Below are 26282 nucleotides of genomic sequence, written 5' to 3' on the forward strand. Positions count from 1 at the left end.
ATATCAGGCACGATCGAGGACAGAGAGCAGGTCACGCTCTCAGAGGACATTGAGCAGCATAGGAGTGAGTGGATCGATGAGACCACCACAGCCAGGACCAGGAGGGACATCATCTGCGAGATATGGCAGGGATGAGGAGGACAGAGGGAGCACCCAGTGACAGAGGCACGTGCTCCATATGACAGACAGTGGACATGATGTAGTTTGCCATTATGTAGTCAGCCTATGGGCCATTCTTAGGACAGACAGTCTGATTTTGTACTCCGACATATATGTGATATGAAATGCATCGATATGATGGAATGCAATATGTTATGACTTATGTTTTTTTCCATGTATGGATGACTTATGCACTTTGTATGAACATGTATGAATGTATTTTTATGTATTTTTTGAGACATTTATGAAATGAAATGGATAAAAATGCTTGATGTGATATACGTGATGGAATGCAAATGTACTAACCACATGAATGCAGGATGCAGTATATGTGCGTGGATATCGGAGCACTAGACCGAACTGACTATCCGACCGGACGGAAGAAGTGTTAGTAAGAAGAAATGAGATAGAAGACAGTTAGAGATGATGAAAATTTTTCTTTCAGTAATGCACTTTGTAGGTGAGAACCTTTATTTTTATTTAGCAAAATGGATGCGTAGCATCATGGCATTGAAGGCCAGAGCTGAAATGCCACCCGATTTGCGAAAGACAGACACAACATAGACAAACGACAATCACAATCAAAAAAGAAAAGGATCATGAACCATCCCGGTCACTCTAAATCACTCGGTGACATCATTGAGCGACATAGGAACATGATTGAAGATAAATCAATAAAAAGATAAGATGCACAAATTCAAACAAATCAGACAAACATCTTGATCTTCATTGCCAAAAGTTGAATGTGCTGATAGGACGATCATGTTGTCTGGTTTCAGGAAATGTGGTACCCCGTCTAAGACAGGACACAGTCTGGTTTCGAGTATACCACACCCTGTATAAGACCCATGATAATGTGACAAGGACAAATGATTTTGATACTGATAGTCAATTGATAAGACAAGTTGGATCAATTTGAATGCTTGGTTTGAGTTGAAAAAGTTCATCTGTTAATGCGTGATTTCATTTAAGCACAGTGTTTGGTTACAAATTGTTGGATGTATACGTAGTGAGCTGTCGATGCACAAAGAGAATACTTTATTGCAAAATGTTTGTTTTTGGGAGTTTTATACTTTTTGTGTTCATTTTTTCAGGACCTTATTTGATTTTTTATGACTTTTTTCAGGACTTTTTTCAATTTTTATGGATTTTTTCAGGACATTATTCGATTTTTATGGATTTTTTCAGGACATTATTCGATTTTTATGGATTTTTTTCAGGACATTATTCGATTTTTATGGATCTTTTCAGGACATTTTTCGATTCAAAAGCTCCAGTGACCGATCATGACAAGGGGAAGGCACCTAATGTGCATTTGAAAGACACATAGACTAGGACCAACACATATGTACAAGAAACTAGAGTAGACAAGACAGCGATGTTGACCAATAACAGACTTGGAATAGAACATTAGGTCGAGATCAAGATAGGCATGACAAAGTGGTCAAGAGAAAGCATATCTAGAAGTCATGATAGATGACAGAGCAATAATCTCATTACTCATGGCGCCTGATTGCCAGGTTTTCACCATGGTACTTGCCCAAAGCGCCTGTTTGCCAGGTTTTCACTAGAGGGCGAATCATTTATTTTTTTGCTTTTTTTCTTTTTTCATTTTTTTGTGTATTTTTTTGCTTTTTTCATTTTTTTGTATTTTTTTGCTTTTTTCATTTTTTTGTATTTTTTTGCTTTTTTCATTTTTTTGTATTTTTTCAGGATCATATTTGAAGAAATATTTGACAGAAAACTATGCCCAGTACTTGCGAAGATGCATGCTATTGATAGGATCAGACAAAGGTTCACCTTCGGGAGTCGCAAGCTGATATGCCCCCGAGCCATAGGCTGCAGTTACTATGAAAGGCCCAACCCAATTGGGTTCAAACTTGCCCTTGATGACGTCAGTAGACTGTGCATTCTTGGGATTTGCCTTTAAAACCAAATCTCCCACTTCAAAGTGTCGCCCTTTGACCTTCTTATTATAAGAGCGACGGAGACGGTTTTGGTATGCTTGCAAATGTGTCAGAGCTGTCTGACGTTTTTCATCTAACATCTCAAGCTGATGCAGCCGAGAGACTCTGTGTGTCTCATCATCAATCAGGTGTTGCAAGGAAACTCTCAAGGAAGGAATCTCAACTTCCAAAGGTAAAATGGCTTCCGCACCATACACCAAGGAATAAGGTGTGGCACCAGTAGGGGTGCAGATAGAAGTGCGATAGGCCCACAGTGCTGGATTTAACTGTACATGCCAATCTCGACTAGCGTCATTGACAACTTTCTTCAGGATCTTGATAATGGTTTTATTTGATGCTTCAGCTTGACCGTTACCCTGTGGATAGTATGGGGTAGAAAAATGGTGTTGAATATGAAATTTTTCACAAAGCTCTTTAACATCTTTATTCTTGAAGGGTCGACCATTATCTGTGACTATGGCAAGAGGAACCCCATATCTGCATATGATATAATTTAGCAAGAATTTTGAAATTTGGACACCAGTGATATATGTCATGGGGATGGCTTCAATCCATTTTGTAAAATATTCTGTAGCTGTAATAATGAACTTGTGTCCATTTGCAGATGTTGGCTGAATCTTGCCGATAAGATCCAAACCCCACTGAGAAAAGGGCCATGGAGATATAACAGAATGAAGCTCTTGAGCTGGTGCATGAATATAATCTCCATGAATCTGGCACTTGTAGCACTTTTTAACAAATTCATGAACATCTTTTTCTAAAGTGGGCCAATAATACCCAGCACGAATCAACTTTTTGGCTAAGCTAAGACCATTGAAATGGCCCCCACATATACCATCATGAACCTCATGTAAAGCCGTTTGTGCTTCGTCAGAATCCAAACACCTGAGGAGGGTATGGTCAAAAGAACGGCGGTAAAGGGTGTCGGCGATGATGACATATTTGGATGTTTGTCGAATAAAGGCTCGGCGTTGGTTAGCGGAAAGGTTAGGTGGTAAAGTCTGGGATTTCAAATACTTATATATATCATTGTACCAAGGGGAATTTGGACCAACAAGAACGCACATCACATCAGCAGTCAGAATGTCAAAAGAGGGGACTAGCAATTGTTCGACCAGGAATTCACACTTGTCCATATTATGAGGCATATTTATCATAGAAGCAATTGTAGCCATCGCATCTGCCGACTTATTTTGTATTCTTGGCACTTGACTGAAATGGATAGCTGTGAATTTGGTCTTGAAGAAGTCTACCATGTGCTTATAAGGAATAAGCTTTTCATCCTTTGTCTCATAGTCATCATTGACTTGTCGGATGACTAATTGAGAATCTCCATAGACTTGCAAATGCTTGATGTTCCAGTGGACTGCCACTCGAAGTCCTGTGACCAATGCTTCATATTCTGCAATGTTGTTGGTACATTGGAAAGTTATTCTGTATGACTTTGGAATAGCATCACCTTGAGGAGTGACAAACAAAATGCCTGCGCCGGATCCGAACTTGGTGTGGGACCCATCAAAGTATAACTTCCATTCATCGGACGGTGTGAGAGCAAAGACTGATTCATCTGGGAAATCAGTCAACATGGGATGATCATCTAAAATAGGAGCATCTGCTAGTTGATCTGCTATGACTTGTCCTTTTATCGCCTTTCGCTCTGTATACACAATATCAAATTCACTGAGGATCATTACCCACTTTGCTAGGCGACCTGTTAAAGCTGCTCGACTGAGCAAATATTTTAAAGGATCAATTTTGGCAATCAGCAATGTTTGATGGCTTAGCATATAATGTCGGAGCTTCTGTGTTGCAAATACCACTGCTAAGCATGCCCTTTCAATAGTTGAATAATTTAGCTCATAGCCGACCAGTGTCCGGCTGATATAGTAAATAGCTCTTTCTTTGCCATTTCCATCTTGTTGAGCCAAAAGAACTCCCAATGCTGTTTCAGTTGCAGAGATATACAATAGAAATGGCTTTCCTTCAATAGGAGGCATTAGGATAGGTGGCGACAACAAATAGTCTTTAAGAGCTTGAAAGGCTGATTGGCATTGCTCAGTCCATTTAAAAGTGACACCTTTGTGCAATAGATGCTGAAATGGATGACATTTGTCGGCCAACTGAGCTATGAAGCGACGAATTGACTGGAGCTTTCCTTGCAGACTTCTTAATTGCCGGAGGTTGGAAGGTGGAGGCATATCCATGATTGCTTTGACTTTGGCGGGATCGACCTCAATGCCTCGATGAGAAACAATGTATCCGAGCAATTTTCCAGCTGTAACACCAAAGACACACTTTTTTGGATTAAGCCTGAGTTTGTAGGTCTCCATTCTGTCAAAGATTGGGCCCAAAATGGCTAGATGACTATCTCTAGTGACAGATTTGCACAACAAGTCATCAACATAATCCTCCATCAAGGTATGCATGAAATCATGGAAGATTGTCGTCATTGCTCTTTGATATGTTGCACCGGCATTTTTGAGACCGAAGGGCATCACATTCCAGCAATAGGTGCCCCAAGCACAGGTGAATGCTGTCTTATGCTGATCCTCAGGTGCAATACGGATTTGGTTGTAGCCGGAGAAACCATCCATTAGCAAAAGCATCTCATAACCAGCCGTCATGTCCACTATAATGTCTATGTTTGGAAATGGAAAATCATCCTTAGGACATGCTTTATTCAGGTCCATAAAATCTGTGCAGATGCGGATGCCCCCAGTTACTTTGCTAACTGGTACTAGATTTGAAATCCAGTCTGCATAATCAATGGGTCTAATGAAGCCCACATCTAGCAATTTTTTTAATTCCACTTTGACCAAAAGAGCCACCTGAGGATGCATCTTTCTAAGTTTTTGTTTGACAGGTTTAGCACCTGGTTTCAGTGGCAAATGATGAAGGACTAATTCTGGATCGAGGCCAGGCATATCTGCATAAGACCACACAAAGCTGATCTTCTTCTCCAGAAAGAAATTAATGAAATCAATCTTCTCTTGTTTTGACAAGGAGGCTGCAAAGTGAATGACCTTAGGGTTATCAGGTGTACCCAAATTGATTTCCTCAGTCATCTCTACCAACAATGTGGATTTGTCCTGAATTGATAGGGGTATGTCCACTCTTCCACCTTTGGGCGCCTCAGAAAGGTTTTCACCCGCAAGTACGTCTTTTATTTTTACTTTTGTACGATCAGAGAGCGCCTTACGGTTTTCACTCAAAGATCTATTCTTTTGATTTTTTTCTTTTTCTTTTTCTTTTTCATGACTAGAAGAGGGAGTTGACTCCGCAAAATATGCTGTTGAATCCAGGTCAATAGCAAAGCTTGCCTTATGGTCGCCTTGTGGTATACCTTCACGTAGTCCCAGGAATTCTGCAATTGCTTCGTCATTTTGAAAATAGTCCAATGCGAGTGGTTCTTGTTGGTCATATTGGATAAGTTGGGGATATATGAGGGGCATGTCATCATCGATTGTAAGGACAGAGAGGGCTGATATGGTAAAAATGTGAATGTCCGTGGTTTCACTATCCGAACTGCTTGTGTCGGATTCAGAGCTGGGATCCCAAAATGACTCGATCCAAGCATGAGGACAAGTTTTAGGAAGAGGAGTTATTTCATGTTTATCCTCCATAGGCAAGTTATCAGGGTCAATGAAGATATTGTCTAGGGCATAGGAGCTGGAAGAAAAAGAACTCCACTCCCATTCATTAGAATTAGTCTCGGGTTGGGTAGCCTCAGGTGTTATTTCATCGTCAGAATCACGCCCTTTTCGACACGTGGACCTTTTGGTAGATGTGGATCCAATTCGTAACGGTACAAAACCTAACCCTAAAGTCAGGGGTCGCCTCTCAGGTATGATGGGTTCTAGCCTTCCATTGTTTTTCAAGCCTAAGCCACTGCAGCCATCATATCCTTTATTCTGCAGCATAGTAAATCCTTTGCCATATAATTCCACTGGCAACTTGACAGGTGGGGTTTCAGTTGGATCTTTGTAGAGCCAATCTATGACATCATCGGCTATAGTTTCTTTGTCCAGTTCTCCCCATCTTGCAAATGTAGTGGGAGGCTGATATTGGATAATGACCTTGGGTTCCTTTTGCAATAGATGCGGTTTTCCATATGATTTTGGAGACATCGGCAAATTCCCAATGAGGAATGTTTGGTCCATTGAATATTCTCCACACCCTTGGTCTTGTATCTTCAGTTTTCCTTTGACAGCATCCAACAATGCATTGGGATCCACATAACTGTCTGATTTGGCTTTTGTATTGACTGGTATTTGCCGCTGAGGAGTATCTTTTAGGGTAGCACAGAACTGGAATGGAGTAGGGTCTCCTGGAATGGTTATCTCAGTTCCGTTGTAAGGATATTTTAGACATTGATGATAAGTGGACGGAACTGCTTTCATGGCATGGATCCATGGGCGGCCAAGGATCATATTATAAGGGAGATCAAGGTCTAGGACTTGTAGGAAAGTGTTTTCCATCACTGGACCAACTCTGATGGGCAAGACAATTATCCCTTTGGATGGGTGTTCAGCATCATCATAGGCTTTGATTGTTATCCTTTTGGAAGCATCTATGTCATTTTCTGAATATCCGAGGCCAATAACCACTCTTAAGGTGCAGATATTGAGACTTGCTCCGCCATCTATCAGGACTCACCGGATTTTGCAATTGTGGACAAAGACTTCTAGGTGCAAAGGGTCATTATGGGGAAGCTTGTCAGGTGAGATATCACCATCGGAAAATGCGACACTTTGGGAAATGGCTAAATGTCCAATCCGCACTTGAAATTGGTCAACATCAATATCTGTCGGGATAGTTGACTCAGTCAAAGCTTTATCTAGGACTGCACGATGCATGGGAGACATTTTCAACAACTCTAGAATGGATATTTGTGCAGGTGTTTTTCCTAGATGATCCAAAAGATTATACCGACTTGCAGGAGTTGGTTTGGGAGGAGCGGCAGGAGCTCCTTTCACGACTATTTTAGACCAATGAGTGGTGACTGCACAAGAAGGATCTTGTCCTTTTATTCTCAAGGTAGACACATACTCATTTGACGCATGAAAACAATTAATGACATTGTGATAACTGATATTTGCATAATTGGTCGTTTGAGCAGAATTGGAAGAAGACGCTTTACCCTTGTCATGATCAAGCAAAGGAGTTTTGAAAATAGTATGATCAGTATTAGAGGTCGGATGGGTTGGATCTATCTCAATTACTCCTTGTTCCAATAAATCTTGAATCATATGTTTTAATTGAAAACATGAAGCGGTTTTATGTCCTTTAGACCGATGATATTCACAGTACGCATTATCATTCCACCAATGCGGTTTTTCCGCTGGTTCTGCCTTAATATCTGGTAGTTTGATAAACTTCGCTTGTATTAATTGCTTCATGACTGATTCGATAGGCTCTCCCAATGGTGTAAACTGTCGAGGAGGCCCATCCCGTGATTGGAAGGGTTTGCGTTGTTGATTTTGTTGTTGGCCTTGTTGTTGATTGCATTGTTGAGCATACTGTTGTTGAGCATGTTGTTGATATTGTAGCTGTTGAGCATGCAGTTGATATTGCGGCTGTTGAGCGCGCTGCTGATATTGCGACTGTTGAGCATGCTGTTGATATTGTGACTGTTGAGTATGCTATGGATATTGCGACTGTTGAGCAACATTGTTCCTAGGTACTTGATTTTGTTCCATAGTCGACATATTAGGAACACTCAACTTCTTGATTGTGAATGGGGGTTGATTTGCATTTACCACTCTCACATCAACAACACCATCATTCGTGACATTCTTGTTCTTATACCAAAATCTATTTCTATCCCCTGAATAATTTGTGTTGTCATTGTCCTTATTGAACTTGATAATTCCTTTAGCTACAAGAGCTGCTTCAATATTCATTCCTTTCTTAATGAGTTTTTCTATAGTACTAGGACTTTTCAATTTTAGCTCATACATCATTTCTGGGACTAGATTCTGGATGAACAGATTCACTTGCTGTTCTTCAGGTATATCGAGAGAAGAACGACTATACAAACTTCGCCATCATTGCAAAAAGGTCACTAATGGTTCACCTTGCTTTTGTTTGGTATTGCATAAATCCGACATAGTCACATCGCTGTCGATGTTGAACGCAAAATGAGATATAAACTTTTGCGCCAGTTCTGACCAAGTCTTTATATTTCCTGGCAGATGAGAATACCAATCCATAGCTTGTCCAGTGAGACTTCATGCAAATAATCGCATTAAATATGTGTCCTCATAGTTTATTTCTGTGCATGCCGCGTAAAATGCTCGAATATGATCTCTTGGATTGCCATTCCCTCTATATTTCTCAAAGTGGGGTGCCTCAAAATGCTTAGGGAATGGAGGCATGTATACACTCTTGTCAAAGGGATTAGGACATAAATCTTGATCTGTATACAACTTCTTTGTTCCTTTAGTTTCTAATGCGTCAACTTTTCATCGCAACATCTCAAGTTGTTGCGCAATTGTATCAGATTGTAGAGGTTCATCATTAATCCCAGTTGGTATTCTTTGTTGATATATCACATTTCCGATTGGCTGTTGATACTCCGCAATGGCCATTTTTGGCGTCTCCTGCATATAAAGTTCTTGGTACTTTTCTTGTTGTTGCGGTTGTGCTATGCCTTGATATTGACTTTGTTGTTGTGCTTCTTGGAGCCCAGGTTGATATTGCAATTGAGTAGGCTGTTGATATTGCATAGGCACCACTTGCGGTTGTGAAGTAGGATAACTTGTTTGTCTTGGCACATATTGCGGCACATATTGTTGGTGTTGATGAATTGGAATTTGTTGACTTTGTGCCAATTGTTGTCGCGGTGTATATCCAATCATTTGTAAAAAAGCTTGTTTAGATGATTTTCGTTGCTTCTCCTTAGGATGGGGTATAGCACTTACATTAACTTGTTGTGTTGTTTGTCCAATCCCTTGTGATGGTTGCAAGTTTGTGTTAACTTGTAATGGTGCCGAAGGCGCTGCAATTTCTTGTCGAATGCGACATTGTTGTTGTTGCACTTCATTTGTTTGCACATTTGATCGTACCTTCTGCGTATTACTCAATTGTTGCAACAATTGCTGATGGTGCACACCACTATCCATAGCTCTTTGTGTAGCCATTATCGAAGGATTTGTCGCAATAGTGTTTGACAAAGATACATAAGAACTTTGTTGCATCATGGAAGTGCTTTGGACATTATTGACATTAGGCATTCCAGTTGTGAAACTTTCTTGTATCTTGGATGTTGATCCAATTTTATGCATATGAGGAACCACTTCTTGTTGAGGAACTACTGTCGATATTTGCATAGTCTTCATTTGATCTTGTATTGCAGGCGTTGTATTGAATAATGGATTATTTATCATCTCAAACAATGACTTTTGAGGAATAGTCACTGACAATGCCTTTGAAGTACGTTTGCTCATCAATGTAGATTGAAGCTCTTGTTGCACATTTTCTTCATTGAGATGCGAAGAGAAACTTAACGGCTCACTGCCTTGTTGTGTTTGCACATTAATTGGTTCATTTAAGGGAACCATATCACTCATCATTTGAAGATACTTTTGAGGATATGTTTTAAAAACTTTGCTCAGGAATTTATCCATCCTTTTTATTACCTTTGGATCTTGAAGGAACATGTCAACCTCATCAGAGGCATCAGAATCAGATGAAGAATCTGGTTGGACATTTGGATTCGTTTCTTGTTGAATACCTTGGTCTGAACCGAATCCTTGTGAAAGAGTTTGATCTTCATACAATGTTTGAGTTCAAATATCATGTTGCAAATTTGGTTGATCCCAATTAAAAGGTGCACTTCCTCTTGGAGTTGGTGGAACACTCCCATGTCCTGGTTTCATGGGTACAAATACTGGTTCATATAATGGAGGTGGTCCAAGTTGAACCATTCCATATGGTGGTAGAGATGTGTTTGATGAACCTTCAACTTGCACTGTTTGACTAGCTTGACACTGCGAATTTACTATGTTATCCATGGATTGATACATTGATTCACTCATCTTCTTAGATCTTGATCTTGTCTCAACTGGCATGTCACTTAAGCAAATGCAATTTTTTTTGGAATTTTTCAAAGACAATATATGATATGCAACTAAATGCAAACTAACTATATGAAAATGCAATCTATGTTTTTGGTTGTTTTTGAAGATCTTGATAAACTTATGAATGCAAATCTAAAAGAGACCCTTAGGAAATTGAAATGATACCTAGACCTCAAAGAACAAAAGGACCAACTGACAAAAGGACAAATTGACAATGTCTCACCTATATGCTTGGATACTAAGCTAGGTTTGACGAAATGATATTGATGACAAAAAGGACAAAAGACTTGATGAGGTCTAGACTTCTTAACAATGACTTGGGGTTTATCAAAGATTTGGATTGCTTAAGTATGACAAGACCTAGGTTTTGAGACTATATGCGAAAGGATAATTAATATGTATATGATCTTAATATGATATGATAATGACTTAGGTTTAATGAAGAGACTTGGGCTATGCAAATGCAAATGTATGACAATGTCAACCTAAGATGAAACCTAAGGTTTAATTATGAAATGATATTGCTCTTATGCAAGAGGACTCATGTAAATGGATGACTTTTATTGATATGCAAAAGAAGTATGACTTAGGTGAATCCTAACTTTGATACTTGATAATGAACTTGCAAAATGCAAACTAGGATGAACCTAAATGCAAGTGATATAAGAGTTGAGACAAGTTTTTGACCAATGTTGGACAACCATGCTTGAAGTATGATCTTTGAATCTTGTTGAATGTTTGTTGGATGAATGTCTTTGGTGTTTGATCTTATGTTATATCAATGTGCTTGTTCTTGAAATGGTATTCAACTTTTGACAATCAAAGAATACAAGATGTTATAACTTAGACTCAAGACAATCATGCTCATTTCCACATTCCCTAGGGTAGGCAAAGACATTAGGTACTTGAGAGGTAGACTCATTATGGGATTCAAGGAGAATACATAGATGCTTGACCCCACGGGCTCCCCTCCACGGCACTCACTTCTCAGGGCAGCCAAGCATCAGTCCCCATGGAATCTCCCCATGGCGAACTTAGTATCTCTTCCAAGTATCCGAATTTGTCCTTCTCAAGCAACTAGAAGGGTTTTTGGCCTCTAAAAACAAGGTATGTAGTAAGGATTTCTGTTAAGCATTACTCCTTGATGTCATGCAAGCATGATTGAGACATTAAGCCCATCAAGATACCAACAAATGTAGTCACGCAAGCGCGATTTAGACCAAGAGGCCCTACTTAGATGTTGATATGAGAAAGAGTTCAAGGGTCATCACTTCCCAAGTAACTGCAATTCCCACGTAACACTTCCTTCAAAGCTTTCGCCCATTAGGTATTTTTTTATAGTGAGTTAGAATGCCCAGGAATTCTAGCCGTACTCACTTTGGGTCATTCCCTTCTCATGATTATCACTTGTTTGCTAAAGCAAAGTGGTCGGGAAGGCAGGCCCTCTAATGGAGACAAACAATCAACAAGACAAGCATGGTATCGAAGATCTGGATTTCTGATCACCCTATGAAGGATGAGAGCATACTCTCCTACTCCAATGTCATACTCAACAAACAAAGCAAACAAGGGTTCATTTCCAACCTATTAAAAAAATCACTAAGTGCCTAATTAGAAAACTCAAACACACAATTTGGTTGTTTCTCCAAGGCAACCTGCAAAACACATGTCAGAAGTTTGATTTGTTGTCTTTGACCATCGAATCTGCATAACACATGTTAGTAATTTGATTTTTAGTCTTTGTCATGCATACGCCAAGATCCTGCACAAATAATCAGTACCAAAATCCAAAGCATAGAAAACAGAAAGCAAAAAACATCAAAAATTTCAAGTAAACTGCATTTTTTTACCCTCTGATCTGGACTTTACACAGGCGCAGAATATAGGACACAAGCGCAGGTTGTCAAACACAAGCACAGAATGTCTTGACACAGGCGCAAGACTCTTCAACACAGGTGCAAGATGCTTTACACAGGCGCAGGATGTGTCCAGAATGCACTGCACGACCCTGTTTTTGAGTTTTGACCTGCAAATCAGTTTAGAAGCACTCCAAAACACAGTAAGATGGTTAGAAGGTTAGTATTCATGTCGGGTTCACCAGTTAATGTAGCGTAGAAATTAGGATTCATCACAAGATAAGTATATCAATCAAAACGTTAAACATGATAGCTCAATCAAAGAAATACTCATTGCAATGAACCTAATTCTAAAGCACATTCAATGAAGGTATGAAAATGAAGCATTCAAAAGAAAACATTATGCAAACCAGATTCAAGATTGAATACTCCTTCCATGTGGCTCCATTGTTGTTCTTTCCTCTTCAATAATTTTGTGGATCTCACCTACAAGTGCTCACACAATTGAAAGCAAAAAGGCTCAAGAGTACTAGAAACGAAAGTTCGGTAAAAATTCGAGATTCATGAAGGGATTGATTGAAGAAAATCATCCAATTTATAGAGAAATTGGATAAATGACAAGATTGGCATGATGCAATTCAAATGGAAATTGCAAATCAATATGACAAATTATGACAAATTATGCACTTTCCATGCACAATTTGATTGATTGACAATTTGATGACAAATTATGACACATTCTATGTCAAATTGATTGATTGTCAATTATGACAATTTATGACAAATTGAAATGTCATTCCCATAGAATTAGGAGATGAAATAGGAGGGAAAAGAAATTAGAAATTAAGAAAATAGGAAATTGAAATTGATGACAAATTAGGAATTAGAAATTGAAAGAAATTAGAAATTAGGATTTAGTGAATCTATTAATAATTTTTCATTTATTAATCAATTCACAAAGAGGAATAATTAGCCAATTAAATAAAGATTTAATTGTAATGAGAAGACTTAGGATTAATAAATAATTTAGTAATCCTAGAGGAAGAAATGACACATTAGGTTAAATGACTAAATCATAAAACCCTAGAAGACGAATTAGAAATGTGAAAATGACAATTAGGTCTTGATTAAAGATAATTAATGTCATGATTTGATTTTGATAAATGACCAATACGACAAAATGATTTGATTTGAGAAAATACGCCAATTGATGAGGAACAATGACAAATAATGATTGATAGTGAAATGATGACAAATCGGTCGCAAAATGACAAGATTGACAAAAGGACAAGAATCGACAACAAAATGAATTGCAAGATGACAAGATCGAACATGACAACGATCGATGACAAATTGATTGTAAAACGACAAGATTAAAGGATTGATGATAAATCGACAAGATTGATAAGAGGACAACGATCGATGACAAATTGATCGCAAGATTGACAGGATTGAAAAGAGGACAAAACCCTAATTAGGATTGACGATGTCCAAAATGATGACAAATAAGCATGCTCATTGATGCAATAAGATAAAATCGATCAAAATCATGACTGGATAATGTTGTCGACAAGACCAAATTTGAGGACGAGATGATTGAAGAATGTAGAAGAATGACTCAATGTTTGCAAATGATAAAGACCAAGTGCGTGACATAGGAGAAATGTTAATGCGACGCAAAAACCTAAAATGAGGCAATGCGCAAATGTTAAAGTATGACTTCGCAAGCGTTGACCATTTTTAGGTGTCTACAATATCCATAAGTCTGTCGAACGAAGCCCCCAGCGGTATCTGCAGTACACAGTTAGGAACCGCACCCTACAAAACACACGTTAGATCACAAAATCACCTAATGCTTACTAAGGAAGGTGATGAAAATTTGAGGGTAGCTATATGCCCCCCTTGTTTCGGCTTGCTAATTTTAGTGAGTTGAAACAGGGTATCATGTTTACCACTTTGAATTGTAAAAGAATATTGATGACAAATGCTCACAAGAAGATTTGATATGAGATCAAAAACTAATGGAGAATCATTTGGTAAGAAAGAGGACTAAATCTCAATTCCAACACAACAAAGAGTGTGAGGATTTGGGAGTTCTCTAACACAAGATGAAGGATGTAAATGGAAAGAAAATGCAAAGAGAAGAAAAGAAAGGAAAAAAGCATGAATACACACATTGGTGATCCATGAAAAGAATAGTGAAAGAGAAAACATGGACTTCTCGCCCCTAGATCTTGTCTAGGTGATCCATGGAAAAGAGGACATGGAAAACTAGCCCCTAGAGTCTGTCTAGGTGATCCATGTAAGGGAGGAGAGTGAGAAAGTCTAGCCTTATGCCACTAGTTCCACTCAACCTCGTGCATGTGTGTGTAAGTGAGGTTAGAAGCATTTCATAGGAGTCTATGCCCGAGTATGCTACAACCTGTATATGTATAGTACAAAAGCGTGACATCTCGCTCTAAGAGTCTGTGCTCTGGTTTCGAGAATGACCCATTGCTCAAAAAGTGTAATGTTTATGTCATAAGCAAAGTAGAACAAGGATACCTACCTTTATCACAAAAGAAGATACCCCAAGAATGCAACAATGTCATAGATCCAAGCAAGAGAGTTTCGTACTCTTTGAGCAAGGATAAGATAGTTGGAAAGGGATATCTTGTAGCATGTGTAAAGGGGATCCTTAGAGGAGAAGAGATCTTTATACAAAAGACACCTATCCTCGAGAGGAATTGTCTTAGACAAATATAACATCTTCTAGAATAAGATAAAGAAGAGAATAAGAATGCAATACTTCCTTCTTTTGTGAGGTGAAAGTGATTCTTAATGAAGGATGACGCTCTTTTTAACCCAATTGGGAGAGTGAATTCATTATGGATGTATTTTACCAAGTGCAAAAGAGGTTGTAGTCAAGGACTTACACCTCTTGTAAGAGAGAATCCTTGAACAAACAACAACAAATGCATACATGGAATAACATCAAGTAATAAAGTTCACACCATCCACGAAATAGGAAAAAGTGGATCCTTAGATAAAAATAAGGAAAGATCATTGCCTCAATGAGAAGGACTTACACAATCTTCTAGGGAGAGATTTAGACATAAGAAAAAGAAGAGATGTATGAAATCACTCTTGTCCTCATAGGAACAAGAGATAACATAGAAAATTAGGCTATTATGTTGCTTCAAAAATATGATTGCACTTGAAATTGTACCATCATGAATGACAATGAGCCCCCAGTAAATGAGCTACCAATGTCACATAATGATGAGCAACATAATAGCCATTGATGTTATTTAAAGACATGATAGATTGAATGAGGTATTTGAATATGACATGCTAAATGCTCAACTATAAGTGAGATCAAAAACATGTATAAAGTGATAAAAATTGAAGAAGGACAGTTACGAGAAATCTTAGAAGAAAGATGAGTGTAATTTATTAGAGCCTTATCCCTGGAGGAAAGGACTTTGTGATGAATAGGAGATAAAGATTCATAAGTGGATCTAGAAATTTGAGGGGAGTCATAAAGAGATTTGTTCATCGCCAAGATTTCCTTATGAGGGGAATGAGAGTTGATAGAAGTAGAAGATGATTTAGTTGAAGTGAGATCATCATCACTACTTAATATAGCATTCACATTGAGAGATGGTCTTTTAGATGCTTTGGTACATTTGCAGGGATTATAGCCGAGTCCAAAGGCATAATTGTGAAAATTAGTCTCTAGAGGAACTTTTATCCCTTGTTCATGAGTGCCACAACCATTTCCATGATACCCATGCTTAGCAAAAATGCGAAAACCACGACCATAACGATCAGCCATTTCAGGAAGAGAAGGTGGTTTTTCATAAGACAAAGAATCAAATTCTTCAGAATTAGAGGTATGAGGAGAAGAAGTTTGAGAAGCGGCCACAAAATTATTGCTCATAGGTTCAAGGAAGACTGATTGATCTCTAGTTTCTTCCTTCTCTTTAACTTTAAGCACTCTAGGAGGAACCCTATACTCACCTACAAAGGTGGGATTAAAATCAAGAGATCCCCAATCGTCTTCTGTGAGAACCTTCTTAGGATCAAAAGCCTTTTCATATGTAGATTCAAGTTGAGAAGAATCTTCTTCAGGAGCTTTAGGCTCATCCAAAGAATTTTGATCATCAGAGAGTGAGGATTCATCCATAGGTGTCTTGTTCAAAGAGTCATCACTAGAGGAGGAAGGCTTAGATGTTTGCAAACAAGCTTGGAGATTAGTGTCACCTATCAAAGTATATGTATTAATGTTATAAATGAATTTAACTTGTCTATGCAATGTAGAGGGGACAGCTTGCATACTGTGAATCCAAGGTCTTAAACCAAACTCAAAATTATTACCTGTTATAAGAATTGAATACCAGTTCTTAAACCCTTCTTAAACCCTATAGAAAATACAACAGAAATCATAAACATGACTTCCAGTAATCAAAGCATGATGCGGTTCCGGTCAGAGATACATTACAATGATACAAATAAATGTTCCAAAACTCAACACTTGACTCATCACCAATCTCCAGAACCAATCAAAACATTTCCACGTTTACTGGTTAAGGTCCTAATTTTGAGTTCACTGTCTTCATTACGAGTAAGGCATTTCTGGTAGACCAAAAAGACTAAGATGACAAAATAGACATGAAAAACATAGTTGCCACATAGTTTGCCATTAATGACAACACAAATAATTGATCAAAGTCATTAAGCCAATAATTTCAATCTCTTCATCACTATATCATTACCAACTATCCTTTACCAGTTCATCAACATTCTCCATAAGCATTAGTTATGCCAATCATGCCAACATTTATATGTATGTATTGTTGAATAGACCATGTTGGACATTGTTGCTGCTAGGATATGTTGTTGTCATTGATGTCAACATATTTCTGCTGTAGTAATTGCAGATTGGTTCGTTGGGATTATGGTTTGGTATTTCTAGTATCACTATATTCTTTTGTATTGGTTTTGGTGATCCGGGAAGCTTAATTGATCATATCAAATGATCTAGTTTTTTAGTTTGTTTATTTGATCAATCCTTTGCAAAGTTCAGTATTTCCTCTGGTATATTCTAGTGTGACCATATCTTGATATGAGATTTTGGGATATTTTTTAGGATGGTCTTGTATATCTTCAATTTAGATGGTTCATGATTGGGTGTTCCACAAGTTATCTTTCTTTGTGATAGTTGCTGCTGTTTGAGTGTTCATGAGTTTCAGATGTTGATCGATGAAGATTTGATAAGTGGTGTTGGTGCACCTATTATTGATAATTCTAACGTGCTTGTTGGTGTTTCCTAGTTGTGTCCTATTTGTTCTAATGATATGCATTAACCATTGTGTGATTTCTTAGTGATTTTGCTGAACTGGTGATGTTCTTCGTGTTATGTAGCTTTCTTGATGATGTAGCATGTTGCGGTTGATCTTGGCGTGATTTTTGTTGGTGTTGTGTGTTTGGAGATTTGATTTAGGTCCATATTATGTCATGTATATCATTATATTGGTCTGGTGGTTGATCTATATATCGTGTGATGTAATTTTGTAATTGTGAGTTGAGGGTTTAGCCGACCTTTCTATCCAGGTTGATGAATTTTATAGATACGTGATATACTCATGTAATTTGGGTATCAAGGTTGTGTCTGCATTATCAGAGAGTGGTATATGTGTGATCAAGTGATTCATTTTTTGGTGTAGTGCATTGAGGAGAGATTGGTGTTACATAGAAGATGATTGAGCTTAAATGGAACTATCATTAGACATTTGGATATGCTATTCTTTTAGTTCATTTCTTCTGGATTGTAGTCCAAATCTTGTTGTAAGTCAGTGAGACTTCCGTGAGGGTTGTAGCCTTTCAGGTCATTATCTTTTGAGAAGTGAGATATAGGAAGTGTTCCTGAATGCATGTGCATTCCCTATTGTAATATTTTCACATTCTACTATAGAGTATCATCTTATTCTGGGTAGGTTCCCACCGTGATTTTTCCCTTAACTGAGTTTTCTAGGTCAAAATATTGGTGTTGTGTGTTGTGTTATCAATTTTATTATCTTTATTATTGTTGCAGTTTATCAGATCTATATTTGTGATTAAGTTTATAGATCCGGTGAACACTGATTCAACACCCCCCCCCCCCGTCTCAGTTTTCTCTCATTGTTGTTGCCAACAATTAGTATCAGAGCTAGATCCTCCGAAAGAAGCTTAACCACTTGAGGAGATCTGAGATAACAACTATAATTGGAGGTGTTATCTTTAAGAAGGACAGTCTGAGATTTGATGTTAGTAACTATGCTATATGGAAGAACCAGATGGAAGTGCACTTGAGATGTCTTGGAGAAGATTACTGGAAGATTACAAAGAATGGCTATTCTACTCCTCTGAACGGACCAGTTACTACTAATGAGATCAAGGAAGCTGAACATAACATTAGAGAGAAGGAAGCATTATTGGGTGCCCTGACTCATTCAGAATTGACAAATGTAATAGGAATTCAAACCGCACATGAGATCTAGGAGAAGCTTGAGAGCCTATATGAAGGAGATAAACAAGTCAAAGTTGCTAAGTTGCAGAGTTTGAAGGGAAATATGAGATGTTGATGATAGAAGATGACGAGAACATAAATGCCTTTATGACCAAGGTGAATGATCTTTTCCTAGGTATCAGATGTGCTGGTGAAACCCTTGAAGAAGATGAAATTGTTGCTAAAGTGCTGAGATCTTTGCCTCCTACTTATAAACATAAGGTAACTGCTACAGATGAGATTTGAAGTGTGACTGCTATGAAAAGAGATATGTTGGTTGGAAAGATTGCTACATTTAAGTTGAACAAATTTGGTGAATCACATGGAAAGTCTGAGACAACATTTAGAACATTTGTATTCGGTAAGAAGAAGTATGAACCTGAAGAATGCAGAATATCCAAATATGAAAGAGAAAGGAGAGAGTTGAAAGAGAAAGAAAGAGAACTAGATGAGCTTGAAGCATTGATTGCCCAAAGATTGCCTAAAGAAGCTGGTAGGTATGATGGGAAATTGTCTTTGAAATGTTTTTCTTGCAATAAGGTAGGACATTTTGCTTCTAGGTGCCTAGAGAGAATGGCCAAGTATGGCAGGCACAATGAATTTGATAAGCATGACATAAATGATAGATATGAGAAGCATGAGAAGTATGATAAGTCTTACAAGTCTAACCAGAAGTATAGGAATCAAAAGAATTACTATTATGTTGCTGATGAAGGTGTTATAGATGAAGAATCAGAAGGAGATGAAGTTATGTTTCTTTCCATAAAGGAAGATGGATCAGTACCTGTTGATCCCACTAGATGCACTATTGAGGAGAAAGCTTTAGCTGCTAAAGTTGAAGAAAGAGATGAATGGGTAATAGACAGTGGTTGTTCACATCATATGACCCATGATAAAATAAATTTTGTAAGTATGCAAAGGTATGATTGTGGAATAGTGAGATTTGGAGATGACAAAGCCTCTGTGATTCGTGGTAGAGGTTCTATTTCTTTTGATGGTAAGCATAATACTGATAATGTCTTGTATGTTGAAGGTTTGAAGCATAATATTTTGAGTGTTGGACAGATGGTTGACAAATTTTATGATTTTCAATTCAAAAATGGTAAATGTAAGATCCTAAATGCCTTCGATATAGAGATTGCATCTGAAACTAAGACTGAAGGTAATATTTTTCATTTGAATGTTGGTGAGAAAAGATGTTTGATTGCTAAGATTGATGAAAGTTGGTTGTGGCATAGGAGAATGTATCACGTTAAATTTGATTCAATGATTAAGATTAGTTCTATTCAAGCTTTTAGAGATCTGCCTAAGATTGTTAAACCTGATCTAATATGTAAAGAATGTCAATTGGGTAAGAAAACAAGAATTTCTTTCAAGAGAAAACAATATACATCTGATGGATTGTTAGATCTTGTGCATACTGACCTGTATGGACCTACAAATGTTAGAAGTGTGCAAGGTGATAGATATTTATGTTGCTAATTGATGATTATTCCAGGATGATGTGGGTTGTCTTTTTGAAAGAGAAATATGAAGCATTGGACAAATTCAAGATATTCAAAGAAAAGGTTGAGATTGAGTCAGGATTGAAGGTGAAATGTCTGAGATTTGATAGAGGTGGAGAATTATTAACTGGTGAGTTTAATTCATTTTGTGAGAAGCTTGTGATTAGAAGACAATTATCTGCTACTAGAACCCGTTAGCAAAATGAAGTTGTTCAAAGGAGGAACATGACTATTTTGGATGCTACAAGGACTATGTTGATTGAAGGAAATATTCCAAAGATCTACTCAAGAGAAGCCATTAGCACTGTTGTTTACACATTCAACTGAGTTCATATGAAAGGTGATATTGGTAAGACTTCTTATGAGTTATGATTTGGTCAAGTTCCTAGTGTGAGATATTTTAGAGTATTTGGTAGCAAATGTTATATCAAGAGAGATGACGACATAGGAAATCTTGATGCAAGAAGTGATGAAGGTGATGGTATGATGAAAGAATAAGGATCTGATCAACTACTAAGAGGGGGGGGTGAATCAGTAGATAGAAAAACTGATATTAACTTCATCAATCTCAAAATCAACAACTCAAAGTAAACTTAGAACTATCAATGCAATATCACTGTCAAAATAAAACTGTCAGGTTAAACCAGTTGTTTGTTACAATAGATTAACAGTAAACAAATTGAAACTCACAAACATCCAAATACTTTTACTGACATAAGTAAAATTCATTTCATATTGCTTTTGGTTATCATGACTTATCAAAGTGGGTTAAGTAGTTAAGCAAATCAACCATAATAAACATAACCACAAAAACATTCACCACTTGATACAATATTTTTGACGTGGAAACCCAAGTGGGAAAAACCATGGTGAGACAAGACTCACAAGATAACTATTTGAACTCTTCTAAAGTTCTCCCTGTTAGGAGCCAAGCCTGTTAAAGCTTTTACAAAAATTCCTGTTAAGAACAAATCCTGTTAGGGACCACTCGATGAAGGGATTGACTATAATACCTTGTTAGAAGAAATACCCTATGAGGAGTAACCTCAATAGAGGATTTGAAATCCAAGCTAATGGACCACCTGGTTAGAGGATTTAAATAACACCAAGCTTGTTAAAGCTTACTCGGTTAGGGGATTTCAATCTACTGTAATTGTTAGAAAACAATAGGGGTTTGTTGATCTGTTTGAATAGCACTACACTTGCTTGTTCAGATCCTTTTCATGCTCCTTTCTACCTTTACACAAACTACAGATACATCATCCAATTCGGCAACCACACACTCAACTGAAACTTTGCCAACTCTAAAACTAAACAACTCATCAAACTTATAAACAAATCAATAGGTTGGTAACACAACAAAAACCTAATTCTCTCATAGATATTACAAACAAGTCGGTTCAAGTATGACTACTGGATTACATAACAATCTCTACACATCATTCAAGAAAGCCTCAATCGCTCCTTGATCACAGCTTCATCAAACTCGGTAACTCATCACGCGCTTTGCATTGCATGCAATATACTTGCTCATTCCCTAGAGAAAAACCATTATCTCAACATGCCAAAAAACACTTTGAAACTCTATTCATACAATATACATACGTGTCATAATAATTATCGCTCATCATCAAATCATAAACCAATATAACCAATTCACCAAACTTAATAGGTTAGGGTTTATCAAATCAACAGGTAGGGTTTACCGGTTCAACTCTTTAATACTTAGCAATACCAGTTTACTCCACAAACTTACCTACTGGTCATAGTTTCCTTCACTAGCTCTTCCTACTGGTTACAAAACAACATTATAACAATATCATTACCAGTTAATTGATATCAATGAAAACATAACATTTTATTAATACAATCTTCATGAAAATGCCAACAATCTCCCTCTTTGTCATTGATGGCAAAACAAATATCAATACCATTGATTATTGTGATTGTGAATAGGAATCTTGGTTTATATTTTACCATGTACTCTCCTTGTCATCAGCTAGTAATTGGCTATACATCTTGCCTTTGTCAGTCATACAATTCATCTCCCCAAAATCACATAGTTCTTCTCCCCCTTTGACAACAATGCCAAAGTGAAAGTAAAACATGCAATGTCAAATTTCACTATTCAGCATCAACTACCTACAACTTGATGCTCCCCCTATGGAATAACTCCACTTCTACATCAATCCTGCTATAAAATTCTACAAGTAGCTCCAAGACTGATGTACTCTACATCATGCTCAATTGACCTCATGAAGGGGTACAACCCTTAGCTAACTTCTAAGATACTCAGAAGTAGTCTTAGGTAGAGGTTTAGTAAAGATATCTGCAAGCTGCTTCTTGGTAGAAACATGCTCTAAGATCACATCTTTACTCTGCACTTTTTCCCTCAAGAAATGATACTTCAATTCAATATGCTTGGTTTGTGCTTGCAAAATAGGGTTCTTGGAAATATTTATGGCACTGGTATTGTGACATAAGATCTTTATAGGTTCTGTAAACTTCATCTTGAAACCTTCTAAAATGTGCCTCATCCAGATAGCCTGGGTACAATTCATATAAGCTGCAACATACTCAGCTTTAGTAGTAGATTGTCATATACAACTCTACTTCATGCTACTCCATGAAACAAGTCTTCCTCCAAGAAAGAATGCTCCATCGGTTGTGCTTTTCCTATCATCAACATTACCTGCCCAGTTTGCATCTATGTACACCTTCAAGTCAAAGTTTCCTTCATATGGATACCAAAATCCATAGTCAATAGTACCTTTCAAATATCTGAAAATCCTCTTGGTTGCTATCAAATGTGTTTGCTTTAGATTCTTCTGAAATCTAGCCACTATACCAATTGCATGAGCTATATTTGGTCTACTGTGAACAACATAGTGCAATTTCCCAATCATTGACCTGTACTCCTTTTCATTAGCAGATGTGGCTTCATCTTCCTTAGATAATTTACTATTGGCAAATGCACACACCAATGAGAAATTGTAGGTGATTGAAGGTATTGTCATTGATGGCAACCTTGCAATCCTATGATACCGGCAGACACCGACACACAGATCACTGACACCTTGGTCAACAAGAATTTTGTTTAAATGTATTTTGTATTTAATTGTAAAATCTTTGTAAGTCAACTTGGTGGATTGTAACATGACTCATATATGTATGAGATCATTGTAGATCATTTAGTATGAGTAGATGATGAAAGGTTTAATGCAGATCTAATATGCAAATTGTAAGACAGATATTGGATAAGGTTTTATGTATGTAGTAGAGCTTAAACCAGTACTGAATCTAGCATAGTAGATGTTGATCTGAAGTAGTACAAGACATTGGATTTGTATAATCCATTTTGTAAGTTACTGTGACTTCTTTTTGTAATTGAGCAGTGAGCTCTAGGCACTTGACCTTCCTGCATGTGCAGGCCCCTATTGTAAACAGTAATATTCTCTTATTAGCTAGTAAGCGAATATTGTGGGTCACAAATCCCATCGAGGATTTTCCCACACCGGGTTTCCTCATTAAAAATACTATGTTATGGTCTATCTCTTATGTTGTGGTTATTGCTCTTATTTACTGCATTATTTTTGGTTTACCGGTACATAGTTTTGATATGATTTTCATGCTATAAGTTAAGAAATTTATTATACCGGTCAGATACTGATTCACCCCCCTCTCTCAATATCTTTGGGATTCCTAACAATTGGTATCAGAGCCTGGTCCTCTATTTTCAAAAGCCTAACAGCTTGAGGAAGATCTTGACACTGGTAGAGATGGAAAACTTGAGAAAGCAATTGGAAACTATATGCGGTAAAGTGGGTTGATAGAACTCAATATGTGAAAAATGGAGCTCTATGGAGCCTTGCTCACACACTCACAGGACTTCTTGGTGCAAACTATAGAGTAATGAAGTATCACTCAACTTTCCAAGGTGGGTCCCATGGTTCTCTATCTTACACGGTCCCTCAAACCAACATTTTTGCTCTCAGATCACTGAGAAAAATGGTTTAGGGATGACAAATACAAGAACAAAGGATGCTTTTGTTGGTTTTAATATGAGATGCATCCTAAACTATGCATGATTCTAGAAGTGCAATAAACTAACTATAAGATGACAAGGTTAGTAAACAAACTATCCTAGCATACTATATTAGTTCAATGATTTAAGCTAATGATAATAAAAAGTATTATGAACATGCATATTTAGACTAATTCCTAGTTAAAAGAGAGGCTAAAATGATGAGCACAAAAATGGTATGAAAGCTTGAATGTATTTGAGCATAAGTATGATACTACAAACTTGGATTCTCAAAATGGAGGGATGAGAGCTCTATTATAGCAAAAATAGGGCAATGGATGGTCAGTATTGAAAGAGTTGATCAAGGGTTGAGTTTGAAAGTTGGGAATCCATGTTTGCAATTTGCAACAATGAAATGGTGACAAATGTCAACCTAGGGTTGGGTTGAGAGAAGAGGTTGGAGGCATTAAATGCCTGAGAAGACCTTATGGTTATCTAGAGGGTAAGGGTCAAGTTTAAGTTAAGATTACCCATTGGATTAAGAGTTAATCCAAGGATAAACTCTTGTGCAAATGATTAAGGAATAACCATGGTCAAAGCAATGAATGCTTTGAAGAGACCCTTGGGTTGGATGAAGGTTAAGTTAGGCAAAAAGTCTCTAACCATGTAAGAGGGTTGAATTAACCATTAATGGTTTGGGAGACTTTGGAAAATTAAGTGGTTGAAGACTTGAAGCCTTTAATGGTTATCAAAGACTTCAAGGGTTTGAGAAGTGACTTCCCTTGGCTTAGGGATGTGACAAAGCTTGGGAGATGGGTTAGGCTAATTAGAAGCGATTAGAAGAGTCTAGAAGGGGCGTTAGGAATAGGGTTTAAGAAGCAAGTGGGAGATGTAGGAAAATGCAAGTAGATGGAGGGATAATAGGATTTAATTGAAATAAAGTTAATTTAATTCAATTGGGTTGTAATTTGGGGAAATTAAATAAATTAGATTTATTCAATTTAGGATAACTATTTAATTAAATTTGAATTTAATTAAAAGTGGATAGAAGGGATTTTAATTGAATAAAATGGGTATAGTGAATTTAATTGAGTAATTTACTTAATTAAATAGAGGAATGTGGGTAATTTAATTAAATTGGATTTAATTAAATAGAGAAATGAACATAAAATATTCATTTAGGAATATGGTCATTTTTATACGTCTACATTTTGCCCCTCTTTGAAGTGACATGTGTGCACATGTTATTTCAAAGAAAATGATGTTTTATCATGATTTATGATCAAATGAAATATTTGTGTCATTCTTATTTTGCAAGTCATACCCCAGATTTGATTTGATGTGTGATGCCCTAGAGTCGATATTTGATGGTGATGCCCCCTCGGGAGATGAATCAATATTTTAAAAATTTGGATTTGATTTGATGATTTGTGTTTGGTGTGTATGATTTTGTGTATGTGAAATGTTTGAATTGATTCATCTCCCAATAATTTATATGTTTTAGGGTATAAGGGAGACTGCGAGCAAATTACATACCCAGTTTCCTAACCCTAATTTCATTTTCCTCCTATAAAAGGGGAAAAGTTATTTGATTTGATTCATTTGTGCATTGTTGACTTTGGAGAAAGAGAATTTGGAGATAAGTCAAAATGCCTATTCCATATTCCAGGCATCATTTTGAGCGCGTTCGGAGATACTAGAGACCTGTCGCATATGGACCACCAGTAAATCAACACTTTTGACCCTTTTTTGATTTTTGATTTTGTCATTTTTGGTCAGTTTTTTATTTTTGAAATTGGGTTTTATCAATTTAGCGCGTCAAAGCCGTAATTTAGTGCATACAAAAATTTAGGTAGCGCATAAAGTTTGATTTTAGGGCTGCGTCCGAAATAAAATAGCATAGCGCATAAAAGGTCTAGGTTAGCGTGTGGTAGGAAAGTAGCGCATGTTGAACATAGGATAGCGCATCAAGTCAATAAGGTAGCGCGTGAGCAAGACCTAGCGCATAAGGGTCACAGGGGTTCGCATGGGTAAGGGGCTTTAGCACGTAGGGTAGACCTAGTGCATAGGATCAAAGAGGTAGCGTCAGCAAGGTATAGGTTTTAGCGCATAGGGTAGGCTGGGTGGTGCATTGGGGAAAAAGGATAGTGCGTAGAGGTAT

The sequence above is a fragment of the Cryptomeria japonica genome, chromosome 2 (assembly GCF_030272615.1).
Source record: "Cryptomeria japonica chromosome 2, Sugi_1.0, whole genome shotgun sequence".
In the NCBI taxonomy this organism is placed as follows: Eukaryota; Viridiplantae; Streptophyta; class Pinopsida; order Cupressales; family Cupressaceae; genus Cryptomeria; species Cryptomeria japonica.